The sequence below is a fragment of the Pogona vitticeps genome, chromosome 1 (genome assembly GCF_051106095.1).
Source record: "Pogona vitticeps strain Pit_001003342236 chromosome 1, PviZW2.1, whole genome shotgun sequence".
Lineage (NCBI taxonomy): Eukaryota > Metazoa > Chordata > Lepidosauria > Squamata > Agamidae > Pogona > Pogona vitticeps.
This window is the reverse complement of record NC_135783.1, coordinates 255,459,340-255,476,173: the sequence shown is the minus strand read 5'-3', so window position 1 is coordinate 255,476,173 and position 16,834 is coordinate 255,459,340. Positions and strand designations below refer to the sequence as shown.

Genomic DNA, 16,834 nt, shown 5'->3' with positions numbered 1-16,834 from the left:
ACATCAGAAAACTGATGGGCAAGCAGCTGTAAGAAAAAGCAAGAGAGAAAAGGTAACTGTGCCCAAAGTACTTACTTACAGGCTTGCCTCATCCTGATACAAAGTACGAGAGTGGGTGATGTGGAGGAGGAAAGGAAAAGAGGGAAACGGCCAAATGTGGATTTTGCCATAAGAGGCTCACAAAGTTACACTAACAGATCAGAAGCAACTCATGTGTTTTCTTCTGAAAAGCACTGTAGAAGATGCTCTATGTGCCATTTGTGGGCTGCTGTTTTTATCCCCAAGTCCAACTTCTAGTCCCATCTTGAGTAGACTGCTGTTGCAACTATAAATCAACACCTTTGCAAATCTCACTTAGCAAATGGTTCTGGTTTAAATGAGATCATCCATTTTATTTAAGATATAGTGTGTATGAATCTGTTTCTTTTTGGACTACAATTCCCAGAGTCACCCATCCAGCCCATCCACCATCCATGCTGGTTAGGGGTGGGGTGGGGGCAGGATTCTGAAAGTTGTAATATAAAAAAGTAACTGTGCAAAGCTCTGTTCTATAGAGAAATGCAATGCCAATTCATCTTTACTGCCTGTGTGATCCCGTTCGTGAAATCACTAAGTGATCTTGTAAATGAATATAGATGTAAAACTGAAGATTCAGGTTGTCTTCCTCAGTACCACTGTGGCGGAAACAATGTGCTCCAGGAAAAAAAAAAAAAAAAACAGATTGAATCTGTGTCAACTTCTGTTGTAATACATGTCAGGCCCTCGTTCAGTTCATAATGGTGTCCAACCTGATTTTTTTCCTGCCCATCTTTATAAATACATCAAAGCTTGAGCAGGAAAGACCACCCTTTCTTCCCCACTGATTGACTGCCTACCCCTTCTCCATCTCCCCATTCACCACCCCCTTTTCCTCCCTCAGCTGCTCTCTTGCCTTCCTTTTTTCCGCCTTTGCACCTCTGTTCACACATGCTTAATGATCCCATCATGTGACATCTTGCACAGCTACTGACACGCCCTCAATAAGAGTATGCATACCAGATTAACACAAAGAAAGAAGCGTTGCAGTTTGGGAATGTGTTACAAGCTGGGTTGCAGCCTTTTACAGCTAACCTACAGCAGATATACATTCTCTGGTGTATTGCAAATGTGTAGCCCCAGCCTGTGACAAGTTGTCAGAGTTTGAAGCTGCTGGTCGTGTTTTTAGAATGCTCCTCGCCATGTTTTGGTAGCACTATGAAGACAGACAGAGAGTGGCGTGGCAACAGAGTTCTAATTTTTTAACAGTAATTGTAAGAAGTAAGCTAAAGGGCTATATAAATAGACAGGAAGGTCAAAAGTGCTGAACCGTCTAAAATAGGAAGAAATGGAAGTTTGACAAGATCGAAGTTGTAGGCAGCTGCAATAATTTGCCTGAGACCCAATGAAAGCTTTATTCTTTTGGGCATAAAGAAAGGTTATTGAGAAAATAATGGCTGGTAGACAAAGTAGCTAAAAATGAAAGCTACATAAACCTTGCCTCCATTCTTTTTTCTTTAAAGCACTGAAGTCCAAAGGCAAGAACAAATCTGCATGTTGCACACTGGGAGAAAAAGCAGCAAACATGCCCATCCGTTATTCCTCAACTGCTTCAGAGCCAAAACAGAGGTATTGACTGGATGCAAAAAAGACTTGGTTTCAAATCTCAGCTCCATCATGAATGGCCTTGAGCAAGTGGCTTTCCCTCAGCTCCACCAGATTGCTATCAGTTACTCCACCTTATTCTCCCCCCATAAGGAAATATGAGATAGAAATATGTTATTAAGGGGAATAATAAAAGAACAGTTTCAGGGAAAAGCTGTCAGTTCTTAACTCAGTCAATACAAGCTCTTTACAGAGAGTTTAGTAGAAGCTGCCTTCTGATAAAAAAAGGCAAGAAAAAAAATGTTAATTCAAATTTAACTTCATCACTGCCTGAGGCTGCTGGCCAGCAGTTTTTGTTTTGTTTTCTCTTTTTCTCTTCAGCAAAATCCATCTATGAATGTCATGCCTCACAATCCTTTATGTTTCCAACCATGACTGTGGTTCTTCTACATTGAGTGTGGTTCAGCCTTCCTTAGCACCGTTGATGGGCTGACATTTAAAATCCCGCTCTCCCAGTCAAAAGAAATAACACTTTATGAAAGAAGGGAGAATCCAACTACAAACTCTACAGTCCACTGGTCCAAATAAGAGATTTGCAATATGAAGCAACTGTCTGAAATCACATGTTCACTCCTCTAAAGCAAGTAAACACATTGATCCTTAGCATCCATCATCTCTGTTGTTGAATTTTGCTTTCTTGCTTCCTTGGTTTACTTATTTATTTACCCATTTATTTATTAATATTAATTTATTTACTTACAAAAACAAGATATAACCCAGCACATGCTGTTTTATAAACATGTGCAATGAAACAGTTTCAAGGAAAGCTTACAGCCATCCACATACATAAGATGAATTATAGGTTCTGTATGACTATGTGATTAGCCAGATACCATATGAAAGGGATTTTGCAAATTACCCCTGCAAACTAGAAACAGACTTGCCACAGATATTGTCACAAACCTGAGGTTCGGGCCCAACAGACAGTGCACGGAGTGTCCTTGGAGTGTTTAGCCACTATGCAACAAAAGCATTTTTTATACAGGTAGTTGTGGTCAGTCTGCTTCAGTAAGCCTAATGAAACAAAAACTGAATTAAAATAAAAGTTTTCTTTTGCTTTTGTTAGATAGATACAGAATAATGTAGTCCAATGTCCTGGCAGAACTATATTGACTAGGTGTATAGTGTATTGCTACATGGATTTTCTACCATATCCTAAATACAGCACTAGGTGCAACATTCAACCAATGATACCTTGTGGGTGATCATGGAACAAATGAAGGCTAATTGCCTTAGAGAAAGAACAAAGGATTCAACAATGGATGTCTGAGCCAGCGGAGCCTACAGGCAACGCCCTGAGACTCTTCTATTTACTTAGCATGATTTACATAGGATGTTGTGTGTGAGAGAGATAGGATACTAGTTATCTAACCGTAATCAGGATTGGCTGAAATAACCCTTTGATCTTATGCTCTACCTCTAAGCGAAAGGGCAGAGTAAGGGTTTACCCTGTCTGCTGGCAGCTGCCGCTTCCTGCCAGGAGTGTATGCACGTCACTGGAACAGAATGCAGCTGCAACCTTTCAGCAGAAGTTTCCCACATTACCTGAAATAGCTGAGGTTCTATATGTTTAGGAATAGAGATGGGGGTATTCGTATTCAAATATCCCCACAAAGGAGGAAATAACAAGGGTCTGACCCTGTCCGCTCATGATTTTGCCGCTGCCGCTGGCTCTGCGGCAACTTCCTATCACACTGTTCTCCACAATGAATTAGCCACTCTCTGACCTAGCAGAAAGGCTTGTCATCCTGCCTCTTGCCAGGACTGGGTAATCAAGTGCAGACAATGGCGCGATAGGAAGGCACTGTGGAGCGGGCGGAAGTGGCAAAAGTGTGAGTGGACAGTTATTTCTCTCATTATTTCCACCTGTGCAGGGATATTCGCATACAAATACGAATACCCCCATCTCTATTGAGGAGTCTTGGATGTAGCTAAGTGCTCAGTGCAGTGCTGTGGTCTCATAAGTAGAGATGGGGGTAGTTACTGAGGGTCCACCCCCTGGGGCTAAACCATCCACTCACATGTCCGCTGGCGGCAGCAGCAGCCTCGCTCATCCTTCCAATCACTCCCAGAGCCCTGCTCTCTTCCTGCTTGGCTAGCCACTCCAGGAAAGGGGAGGGGGGATGAGTCTCCCTGCATGGCTGCAGAGTCACTAACCAAGCAGGAAGAGAGTGGGGTTCCAGGAGTGATTGGAAGGATGAGCGAGGCCCCTGCCACCGGACATGTGAATGGACAGGAGGTGGTCCCTCATTAACTCCAGCTGCGTGGGGATATTCATATACTGTACGAATACCCCCATCTCTACTCATAAGACAGCCAAAGGGGAAATCTGAATTATGCTATGAAACTTGAGAACCAGGTAAGGATCAAATTCCAGTTTACTAATGTAAAATATATCTGTCCATGTGGAATTTAAAACATCTGTTTGTCTTATACAGTGAGCCAGTCCACTTTCTTTTTCTAAATAGATTGCTCTTAAGATTTCAGGACTGTGCTCTAATGCAGGGTGTCCTAGGAAGTTGAAAGCCGACATCATATCCACTGCTGGCAAGTACAGTGTCAGACAGGATGATAACATTTCACCCAGACAAAATGAACTGCTTCGGCATGCCAGAAGATATACCATAGCAAATCATCTCAGATTGGCTGGAGATTGACTAGATGCCTAAATGCATTTTCTATCCCTAAGAGTGTGTTGGAGTGAGACAGCTTTACCTGATGGAGAATAATGAAAGTAATTTTATTATTCTTTTATATTGACATCTTTCAAGGTCTAATTTCAGCAAAAAGGTAAGTCCCTCCAGCACTCTAGTTCTTACATGTCCTCCATATCATTTGTTCATGTGTCCATTTCCAAACAAACAAACAAACAAAAACCCTGCATCATGCTTTGCTTATAGTCTAGGAGACGTCTTTTCATGATTAATTTTTTCACGCAATGCAATTTGTTTGTTTCATCATTTTGGAGTGTGGTGTAGTCACTGTAGTGGATTGAGTGATGGACTAGGACTCTGGGTTCAAATCCCTGCTTGGCCATGGAAACTTGCTGGGGGAGTGGAAATGATAAAACCACTTCTTAAATATCCCACTTATCTTGAAAGCCCTATTAGGGTTGCTATACGTCGGTTCGGACTTGACGGCACAGAACACACACACAATAATGATATTTCTGCAATACAGATTTTGAATTTTTAGTGTTTCAGCACAAATACCTTTGGCTTTTGTGTGAGTTGAAGAATGCCAGGTTCAGCTGTTCAAGAGCTGGATCTGGATGGAGAGGTTTTGACCATCTGAAAATGTAAATCTGTTTTTAGAGGATACATTCCTTCTCACTACTAGATAAAATGATCCACTTTTATACGAGGCCAGCTGTTCATTTCTTACATTTTGGAAACATGGCAACTGCTGTTTCCCCAGGGCTCCTTCTCAGCAGCACAGGAATGTAGAAATGATGCAAACAGTACCAAGCCAATGCATTCCTTACACCCACTTTTATCTGGACTCTGTCAATAGTAACACCCTAGTTTCTATTATACAGACTGAGATAACTGGCAATCACACAACTCCCACAAGAAAGCCTGTAAATTAGATTCAAGTGTTGGCATGGGAGCATAAGAAGAAAATGCGCTCTCAATAGTTTTTAGCCTGATGATAAACATCTAGATCAGAGATCGTCACACTCTACAAGCATGTCACAATACAAGTCCAAAATTTGCCTTACAGCAACTGCCCTAAATGTCTTGGATTAGCTGTGTCTTTGCTATTTCAGCCAAGCCAACGCCAATGGCATTATCATTGGAGAAGGAGGTCTGACTCTGTGCCATAGTCAGTCACGAGCCCTGTTACCCTGCATGGAGAAGCAACAAACAGTTTTCACAGTCCACGGTCCCACTGTGGCAGCATAGTTTGCTTACAGAATGCCGCAGTAATTCTGATTCCCAGGAACAACTAATTTCATTCTCTCTCCTGTTTCTCATACTATATTCTCAGCTATATATTGAGATTCCTACCTTTTAAAATAAATTCACAGAATTGTAGGAAACTAAGTAGAATGGATGACGGTATCTCCCATTTTTTCTGAAACCCATGTGCAAGTTTAAAGAAAACTTGATCCAATAATAATAATAATGAATGAATAGATCCTAAATAGATCCTGGGACCAAAAAAAAACAAAAAAGCACCAGCGTTATAACACGCACACTGTTTGTGGATTGTGTTTCTCAAATGTTTTGCAGCTGCCAGACATAGAGAGGAAAATGTAGCAATTTGGACGGCTGACCTGTCTGCATGGCAGTTCACTTGCAGACCACATTATCTCTCTTTTATCCATGGCATACAACCCCAGGTTACAAAATCTGTACCTGTGAGATGGCTCTTGGTGCTGGGTCTGAGATTACAGAAAGTCTGCAAGATCAAGCATTTCGCTATTCTGGCAGGCTGCTTAATGGAATATTCTTCCCAGTCCTACTTGCAACCTAACAGAGCAGATGGAAAGGTGGAAAGTGCCTGACTGGAAAGAACAAACAAAAGGTAATTCACTATTGCTTCTGTATAGATAGATACTCCCTAGTGACACCACTGACCTCAGGGGCACTGGAGCAAAGTGAAACACAATTATAGTCTCTGATGAAATGAATGGGAAACAATTGGGAGCGTTTTAACAGCTCTCCACCCTGGTTACTGATATCAAAACTCGAGGAAGCCTTTGTTTCATCCTCTCAAGCCCCAGCTGGCCTCTCTAAAATCATAAAGCTTAGTTTAATGAAATATCGATACATGTTAAAATCAAGGTGGAGATTTTTTTTTTTTTTTTTTTTTTGGTCTCCTTCTCTCTTTTTTGGTCAAGGTTTAGGAATCTCAAGAACAAGGGCCTTCCTGGATGATCTCTTTGATGTTTTCAAAGACATCAAAAGAATACACTCCCTATCAACATCATTAGTGAGGCCTGAAGATGTTTTTAATACTTTAGCATGCATAGAAAATGCATCACAGAATCTCCCCATAGGCTTTGCCTTATTTTTATTCCTTGAAAAGATTAAAACACACAGACCAAAAAAAAAAAAAAAAAAGCCTCAGTGACTCGTAGGATTGGACTGTATACCTTACAAGTAGCTCCCTAGGCTATACACTTGCAGTGCATAATTCATCGCAAGCATGAGCAGGTGAGCAACCCGCTGGGGCCACAAAGCTCCCACGGCAGTCCCATCAGGGTGGGTGGCAAGATTTTGGATCACCAGTCTGCCTGCCCTGTCCCAGGGCAATATCAGAAACTCTTTCTCTCTCCTCAGTAGGGAGGAGGGAGATAATAAGTAACCAGAACAATACTTATAACTGTAATAATATGTAACCAAAACATACATGGAAGGGACCCTATGGATTATTGAGTCCAGCCCCTGTCAAGGAGGCATAGTGGGGGAATTGAACTCCCAACCAAGTATCTAAACCAGTGAGCTGTCCAGCACTGAATTACTTTAGTAGATTGGAAAGCCTGCAGAGTAAGAAAGCTGGAATCTCAGCCGTGGAAGAAAAGGGATGGGGTAACGTTTTACATAGGACCATGTGACCCAAAAGTGGGCAATAAAACAAAGCTTCTAGGAGGCTGAATTATTTACAGGGGAGATGAAGTAGAGAGACCCACTAACCATCTTTTGATGTAAGGCTGGATATAAATATTTCATAAATTAGTTAATAGTAAGTATCCAGAACTGGAAGAAAACAGAAAAGTCAAAGTTTAACGTTGTAAGCACTGCCTGACAGGATAGGGGACATGAGCACCAGAGATAAAGCCCAGAGTTCCATAGTAGGAAAACGAAAGAGAAGGTAGGTAAGGCAGGAGAAAAATGAAATTGGTGGGACTAGGTAGAATAATGTTGAGGGGGAAGAGTCTTAGAAGAAAAAAGGTGAGGGAGGGAGCAAGGGAGGGGAGAGAGGGAAGTGAGAAGATCCAGGATGCATTTCTGGAAATGGCAGGGTCTTTAATATCCTGCAGATGATGAACACAAGAGAAAACAGGAGACTCACAAGCAAAGCTCAGAAAGTTTAGAAGGAACTTGCTGTGTACTTATTACTTCCTGGCAGCCAGGTTACTCTTATTGTGACTGGGAAATAATTTGTTCTATGGCATGTTATTAAGAGGCTGCAGTTTCTGCACCAAGACGACAAAAAAAGAAATACACAGAGAATACTCCCTGGTTCCCTCTAGGTGGCCAGTTTGGATAGTCTACCTTGGAAATATTTACAAAAATCCAAAAGACAAAATGAATGAATATGTTGCCACTTAGGATTGAAAAGAAAACAATGCAAAACCTTTATAAAATAAAGCTCTAAATGCCTCCAAAAGGACTTTAAAATGATCTTTAAAAGTAATACCAGGAAATAGCTAGGCGTTACTCACCAAATCCAAAAGTAACCTTACAATTACTAGTTACATGGGTTACCAAATGATAACTAGTTACATGAGCATAGTTACTTTTTAGTTCAAAGCTTTGCTCATAATGTCCCTCTATACCAGACTTGGGCTGAATCCTGAGAAAGGGCAGTGTTTTGAATCTGTTCCACAATTCAGGAAAAGAGGAATAAAAACGGGAAGGAATCACAGTTCTTTCATACCATGTCCCTATAAATACTTTGTCTCACTATTACCTGTATGTACGTATGTTCTTTCAGAGAAGTAAATGTAATGGAATCTTGTCTTCATTATTGTAATTAATTCACCCCACAGCGATAAGCACTGATACGGCTAAGACAATTCCTGAAGAAACTCCTTTGGTGGGCTTTCTTAAGTAAACATTTAGAAATGAATGTTATAGGAAAGGAAAGATCCAGCACAAGGTGTTATGCAGGTGGTATAGCCTCACCTATGCCAAGGAGACACCAGGAAAAGTCCAGTATAAATCTGACCCAGAACAAAGAACCTAAAAGTTACCCAGAGGCTTAACACAGAGACTCAACAAGCAGGACATACCATATTATTTAAATAGACTAAGGCTTTACCACTATGGATAATTCAGTCTGATTTTAGCCACCTCTACAGCTGTATGATTGCCAAACTTCTGTGTTCACAGAGGAAGCCATTGTTTGGGCTAATATTACATACAGTCCAGGAAGGAAAGCCCTGGCCCATAGGAATAGTTTGGTTTACAGAGGGTCTCTTCCCTCAATCCACCCTCTGCAGAAAGAAAATGCAGCTGCCAAGGAGAAAGGACCAAAGGCCTCCATAGCCAAAAAGCCTGCTCTGGTCCCCACTCCTACCCGTGGGGTGGGAAGGTAGAGGAAATGAACTCAGCCAGCACTTTAAGAGTTGGCTAAGTCCTTAGGACATGTACTCACCTTTGAAAGCATCCAACCTTGCTCTCTTTTCACTTCCCATACAGAGAAGGCACAAGAAGAGCTAAGTGTGCTCTGTCAGTGTTTCAGGAATTAGCTGAGCCTCAGTTCAAAGTATAAGCTGAGTGCACTGAGGTTTTCACCCCACTTCCATTTCCTGTGTGGCACCTGGGTAGTGGTAGCACCTGGACATAATCTTGCAGGTGTGCATGGTTGGTTGACATAACTTCTGTTTGAAACCTCAATAGATTTATCTGATTGGGACATTCTAAGGCTTTTACCTGGGAAATAGAAGGGGAAGATATGGAGGCAGTACAGATTTTATTTTCTTGGGCTCCATGATCGCTGCAGATGGAGACAGCAGCCACGAAATTAAAAGACACCTGCTTCTTGGGAGGAAAGCGATGACAAATCTTGAAAGCATCTTAAAAAGCAGAGACATCACCTTGCCAACAAAAGTCCGAATAGTCAAAGCTATGGTTTTTCCTGTCGTGATGTATGGAAGTGGGAGCTGGACCATAAAGAAAGCAAACCACCGAAGAATTGTTGCCTTTGACTTTTGGTGCTGGAGGAGGCTCTTGAGAGTCCCCTGGACTGCAAGGCGAACAAACCTATCCATTTTGAAGGAATCACCCCTGAATGCTCACTGGAAGGACAGATCCTGAAGCTGAGGCTCCAGTACTTTGGCCATCTCATGAGAAGAGAAGACTCCTTGGAAAAGACCTTGATGTAAGGAAAGTGTGACGGCGAGAGGAGAAGGGGACGACAGAGGATGAGATGGCTGGACAGTGTCTGCAAAGCAACCAACATGAAATTGACACAACTACGGGAGGCAGTGGAAAATAGGAGAGCCTGCCGTGCTCTGGTCCATGGGGTCACGAAGAGTCGGACACGACTAAACGATGACAATGAAGTCTTTTAAAAATAGAATCAGAGAATAATGGAGTTGGAAGGGGCCTGTAAGACCATTGAGTCCAACCCCCTGCTATCATAGTCCCCCTCAGTCTTCATTTCTGAAGGACGAACATAATCAGTTCTTTCAGTCTTAACTCACAGAGCTTAGTTTCCAGTCCCCTGATCATCCTTGTTGAACTTGTTCCAATTTTTCTGTGTCCTTCTTAAAATGTGGTGTCCAGAACTGGACACAGCACTCAAGATGCCTAACCAGAGCTGAATAGAGGAGAACTAGTACTTCACAGGATCTGGAGATTATATTTCTGTTAATGCAGCCAAAAATAGCATTTGCCTTTTTTTGGAGCTGCATTGCACTGTTGGCTCATATTCAGCTTGTGACCTAAAACAATCCAAGATCCTTCTTGCATGTGTTATTATTGAACTAAGTATCCTCCATCTTGTAACTGTGTAGTGGGTTTTTTTCCCCTAGGTGTTGAATTTTGCACTTATCCCTGTTAAATTTTATTTTACTGTTTTCAGGTCAGTGCTCAAGCCTATCAAGATATTTTGGAATTTAGTTTCTTCCAGAGTCCTAAGTATTCCACTCAGTTTTGTGTTAACTGCAAATTTGGTGGGCACTCTCTACATCTCCTCATCCAAGTTGCTAATAAAAATATCAAAAAGCATCAGGCCCAGGACTTATTTTTGTAGTGCCCCCCTTTTTACCTTCTCAAGAAGCTATTGATACTAATTCTCTGAGGACCTTTCTGTAACCAATGGTCTATCTACCTTTTGTGGACCATCCTCAAAGTTTGTTCATCCAAGTGCAAGGTTCCAAATGCAGGTTAATGTTCATCTAAATACAGTGGTGCCCCGTATAGCGATGTTAATCCGTTCCAGGATTAACATCGCTATACGGAAACATCGTACAGCGAAATTAAAAAGCCCATTGAAACGCATTAAAACCTGGTTAATGCGTTCCAATTGACTAAAAACTGACAGGGACAGGGTGGGTGGGGGATCCCGAAGGCTTCCAGGCAAAAGCCTGGAAGCCTTCAGGACCCCTCCACCCTGTCCCCGCCGCCCCGCGCTGCCTTTCCTAGCCGAGATCGGACTCCCAGGAGCCCGATCCAGGCTGGGGAAAGCAGCGAGGGGTGGCTGCCAGCTAAGGGGACAGGGAGGAGGGGGAATCCCGAAGGCTTCAGGACTCCTCCTCCCTGTCCCCGCCGCCCCGCGCTGCCTTTCCTAGCCCAGATTGGACTCCCAGGAGCCCGATCCAGGCTGGGGAAAGCAGCGAGGGGTGGCTGCCAGCGAAGGGGACAGGGTGGGGGAGGGATCCCGAAGGCTTCAGGACTCCTCCTCCCTGTCCCCGCTGCCCCGCGCTGCCTTTCCTAGCCCAGATTGGACTCCCAGGAGCCCGATCCAGGCTGGGGAAAGCAGCGAGGGGTGGCTGCCAGCGAAGGGGACAGGGAGGAGGGGGAATCCCGAAGGCTTCAGGACTCCTCCTCCCTGTCCCCGCCGCCCCGCGCTGCCTTTCCTAGCCCAGATTGGACTCCCAGGAGCCCGATCCAGGCTGGGGAAAGCAGCGAGGGGTGGCTGCCAGCGAAGGGGACAGGGTGGGGGAGGGATCCCGAAGGCTTCAGGACTCCTCCTCCCTGTCCCCGCTGCCCCGCGCTGCCTTTCCTAGCCCAGATTGGACTCCCAGGAGCCCGATCCAGGCTGGGGAAAGCAGCGAGGGGTGGCTGCCAGCGAAGGGGACAGGGAGGAGGGGGAATCCCGAAGGCTAAAGGACTCCTCCTCCCTGTCCCCGCCGCCCCGCGCTGCCTTTCCTAGCCCAGATTGGACTCCCAGGAGCCCGATCCAGGCCGGGGAAAGCAGCGAGGGGTGGCTGCCAGCGAAGGGGACAGGGTGGGGGAGGGATCCCGAAGGCTTCAGGACTCCTCCTCCCTGTCCCCGCCGCCCCGCGCTGCCTTTCCTAGCCCAGATTGGACTCCCAGGAGCCCGATCCAGGCTGGGGAAAGCAGCGAGGGGTGGCTGCCAGCGAAGGGGACAGGGAGGAGGGGGAATCCCGAAGGCTTCAGGACTCCTCCTCCCTGTCCCCGCCGCCCCGCGCTGCCTTTCCTAGCCCAGATTGGACTCCCAGGAGCCCGATCCAGGCTGGGGAAAGCAGCGAGGGGTGGCTGCCAGCGAAGGGGACAGGGTGGGGGAGGGATCCCGAAGGCTTCAGGACTCCTCCTCCCTGTCCCCGCCGCCCCGCGCTGCCTTTCCTAGCCCAGATTGGACTCCCAGGAGCCCGATCCAGGCTGGGGAAAGCAGCGAGGGGTGGCTGCCAGCGAAGGGGACAGGGAGGAGGGGGAATCCCGAAGGCTTCAGGACTCCTCCTCCCTGTCCCCGCCGCCCCGCGCTGCCTTCCCTAGCCCAGATCGGACTCCCAGGAGCCCGATCCAGCCTGAGAAAAGCAGCGAGGGGTGGCTGCCAGCGAAGGGGACAGGGTGGGGGAGGGATCCCGCAGGCTTCCAGGCAAAAGCCTGGAAACCTTCGGGACCCCTCCACCCTGTCCCTGCCGCCCCGCGCTGCCCAGCCCAGGATGCCTGACAGGCATCGGGTCTCCCCACCTTCCCCCCGCGGCTTGGATCCGGCTTGGATCCGACCCGCGGGGGCTACCCCGGGCATGGCTGGACTCTTGGGAGTCCAGCCATGGCAGGGCTAGCCCCCGCGGGTCCGATCCAAGGCGGCGGGGGGAGAGTGGGAGAGCGGGGGGATCCGGATGCCTTTCAGGCATCCTGGGCTTGTATCCCACCCGCCGCCGGTTACCCAAGGCTGGGTAACCGGCGGCGGGTGGGATACAAGCCCGGGATGCCTGACAGGCATCGGATCCCCCCGCCCTCCCCCCGCGGTGGCCTCAAAAGGACCCTTCGGAAGGGTCCTTCTAAGGCCACCGCAGGCATTTTCCCCCAGCTGAGTGGCGGGAGTGCTCCTTTGGAGGCTCCCGCCGCTCAGCTGGGGGAAAATGGTGCTTACGGGGAAAACATCGCAAAGCGATTTTTCCCCATAGGCACCTTCGTTATACGATCGCAAAAGCGATGGCAAAAATGCCATCGCTATGCGAATTCGTCGTTAAACGGGGCACTCGTTATACGAGGCACCACTGTACTCTTTCTTCACACTGGTAGAATTTCTGCAGAAAGTTCAATAACCTATATCTCCAGGCAAAGGTTGGAAAAGATAGGTCTGGCACAACCCTGGCGAATCACTGCCAGTTACTATTCTTTGGAATATGACACCTGGTGTCTCCAGATGCATTAGACCCTAACTCCCATAAGCTTCCGCTGACATAATCAGTGATGAAAGAATGTAGGACTTGTCTAAAATATACTGAATTGCCTACTCCTGATGTAGAAAATATCTCACCTCACAGAATCTGACTGGTATCTATACAATTCATTGTTTTGCAAAAGTTTTTCAACTTTTCTCCACAATGGTGTGATGAGATAGGGCTTGAAAAGATACTCCACTATTGATTTGTTCAGCAAAGTTAATATTGAGTAAACAGATGATAATGAAACTCTGTTGCTCTTAAACGATTTCCACATCACAACTAGAATAGCTCCCACATGTTTCAAAAGTAAAAAGGCAAACTCCTTACAATGCACAGACTGCGTAAAAGAATTCATCTTGCCTCTGGAAGTGGAGATTTTGGAGAGCTTACTTTGCATCTATTCTGCATTTCAACAGGAAATGTTGTTCTTGCTGTTGTTAAACTAGGCATAGGTGTTACAGGGTGCTCAGAAATTACACAAGTGTTATTTCCTAGAGAGCTCTCTTCGGGGTGAAAGCAGTATTGTACTCATAGTTGGTGCTTAGCTAAGGAAGATTTTCCTTTGCTGCCTGAAAGCACAGAACCAAAAGTGGGAAATAACAAGAAATTGAAGTCCTAGGGGACAAGTTACAATGGTAAAGGGCAGGTTATAATAGCAAGGCACAAAAACCTAAAAGTGAATACACAAAACTTAAGTTTTATACCATGTCTGGGAGCAAGTGCACTGAACCATATAGATTCACTTCTGAGTATACAGTACATGTATATGACTGAGCCATGGGTTAAGCGTTGCAAGGTCATTCCATTACAGTGAAGGCACACAATGCAGTTCTATTAGCAAGTCTGACTATGTCAGCTGCCTGTATAGAAAGCACACAAGAATCATATGTCAGTCACTTTGAGCTTCTTGAAGGGTAGGTTATGATAAATAACAATATTTTGCAATTGTTTGGCACATTGTTAAATGTATAACATGCTTCACATTTGTGAGCTTGTAATTATTGCAACAGCCCTTCGATGTAGGTCAGTATTGTTACTCCTTGGCAGAACCAAGGCTAAAGGAGAATGGTTTGCTTAGGTCTCCTCGGGAATTCATAGAACAGATGAGTTCCAAACACTGAGCTTTCTGATTTCAACTTGAGACCTTTAGTCAATGTGCCAGTAATAGAAATGAGAGTAACAATCATTGTAATATTAGTTACTTGGGCCAAATGGAAGATGAACAGTGCAAAAGTGGCATTTCAACACACATCTAAACAGCAATTCTTAAAGTCTTTCGTTACTATTATTATGATGCTTCGAAACAACCCTTGGAACACAGGCACCTCACAATGAGCCTGGAGGCTGTTTTGAAACACAATGGGTTTCCTTACCTTTTAACACCATGAGTCACACATCAGTGCAATCCTTCTTTTGACCTGGAGATCTTGACCATATCAGGTCATCCTGAAGAACTGGCACTTTCAGTTCCCATGCCTTTGCAATGCAAGCTCAGGAGAGTTAAGTGTTCTTTCTAAGCCAAGTGTCACACTTCCTCTCATCAGGCTCTATACCCTTTCCTGCTTAAGCTCCTGATCATTAGCTATCTAAATGGTTTCATCTCTAAACCAGCCACTCTTCCCTGGGATCTCATACCACTATCCCATTTACTTATGGTGAATGAAGGAGCATGTTTTGAATAGGGTGCACCTTAAGCACATGCACCATCTTAAGAAACACACAGGGACATGTAATCAACTGGATGAGGATGGAATCATATTTGCCTTTTCATTCATGATTTAGGCTTTGGAATGTATTGCAAAACTCACACTCCTGTCCATTCTTTCTTCTCCCTCCACATCCCCTCTCACTTTGCAGTCCCAGCCCATTCCTTGACATAAATTGCATATAATACACATGGCACAAAGCAGATAAAAGATCACACTACCATCAAACTGTGAAAAAAAAATCCCTAATACTATATGTCTTGCCATGTTACATGAATGAAGAAAGCACACATTTCACCATTTTTTGGCCAAAGTTACTGCTCTAACTTATCAAGGAAAAAGCTGTAAGCTACTTTTCTGTCAGCAATTCCCAAATGTATTAGCAACCCACAGCTACATTTTATACATCAACTTTGCTTCACACAGTTCCTCCTCCCTTAAAGTAGATCTACTCCTGCAGATATAAGTTGTTTAACATGAATATCTCCGTCAGCTAATTCATTTGATGCAGACTGAACTGAAGCTATTTTAATGATGGGAAAAAGATACACACACCCAAATTGTATGTTGTTAGTAGCCTGAGTCACTTGCAATGACCACTTGTACAGTCTTATACTACTTGTCTGAATCTTTCAAAGTCTTGCTCTCCATTTGCAATGCCTTTTAATTCGGCTGATGAGAATTAATTCAATGGGGAATGACAACTGAAGACAGAAATGTAGTTTTAATGTGTGGAATGTCTTTCTTTGGGTTAAGCAGATAATCTTTAAGTGAATTCCAGTCTTGCAATTCGGTATTTTGTATCGCTGTAGTGAGAAACACATGCTGAGTGTACCCTAAGCATGCCAACAGATGCATTTGACAGAGCAGCTTGGCAAAAGCATTAGTACCAATTGCATGCATTGACTGCTGTTGGCATTTTTATTTTTATTTTACACAGAGTAGGTGGAAAGGAGCCGCTATTTAGTGCTGAGAATAAGCAATTTCCCTGGAACTCTTTCCTGACACATATTGTATACCACAGCTAACTGTGGTTGCAGGGTTTCCAAAACAGTATAGTTACAGGTATAGTTCTTCTATATAAATAACTCACTCGGTAACCATTGTGCATTCTTCTCCTAAGGGGTTATGTTCTTCTGATGACTGCGTGCACTCAGTTTAATAGCACACTGTCCCAACATACTGGAAGAGGGAGATGCCTCCAATCCTGCACGCTTCCACGCTGACTGAAGGGAATTACGTTACTCTGGTCAGGCATATACTTACACACAGCAAATATGAAGGCCTAACGATAACCATAATCAAAACTTCACATATCAGTTTGTTTGCCTAATGGCATCATCTGAGAAACAGCAAAATGAATTCCTAACAGAAAACTGATAGTACCTTGAAAGGCTGTGCTTACATCGAAAAGACTAGAAAACATCTGGCAACTAAAAAGAACAGCAACCGTCATTTGGATGCTCAACGGGGGTGACCTTAAACATGTAGAAACTATGGCCCTACAGCAGGTATGTTGCCTCTACTATAGAGTCTGGAAAGTATGAAGGCAAGAAGAGAAGGAGACAACGGAGGACTAGATGGTTGGACAGTGTCATTGAAGCTACCAATATGAATTTGACCCAACTCCAGGAGGCAGTGGAAGACAGGAGGGCCTGGCGTGCTCTGGTCCGTGGGTTCACTCAGAGTCAGACATGACTTAACGACTAAACAACAACAAACAAATAGAGTTTGGCACAACGAAAGGGCCATGGGCTACACTGCCCCCTCCCCCTATTATTTACAATTCCCTGAAAGGAGTGCTCCCACCGATTGTTAATTTTTTGAAAAAAATTACTTCTCATCCAGTGAACATAAGGTGGTAGATATGGTGGTCTTCTTCTCCATTTTATCCACATGGTAACACCCT

General features: G+C 44.6%; 1 protein-coding gene across 24 annotated transcripts in view; it reads right to left on the bottom strand.

Moving 5' to 3' along the window:
• Window positions 1-16,834, bottom strand: part of BRSK2 (BR serine/threonine kinase 2) — a 536,847-nt gene that overhangs the window by 331,890 nt on the left and 188,123 nt on the right. The window lies entirely within an intron of this gene.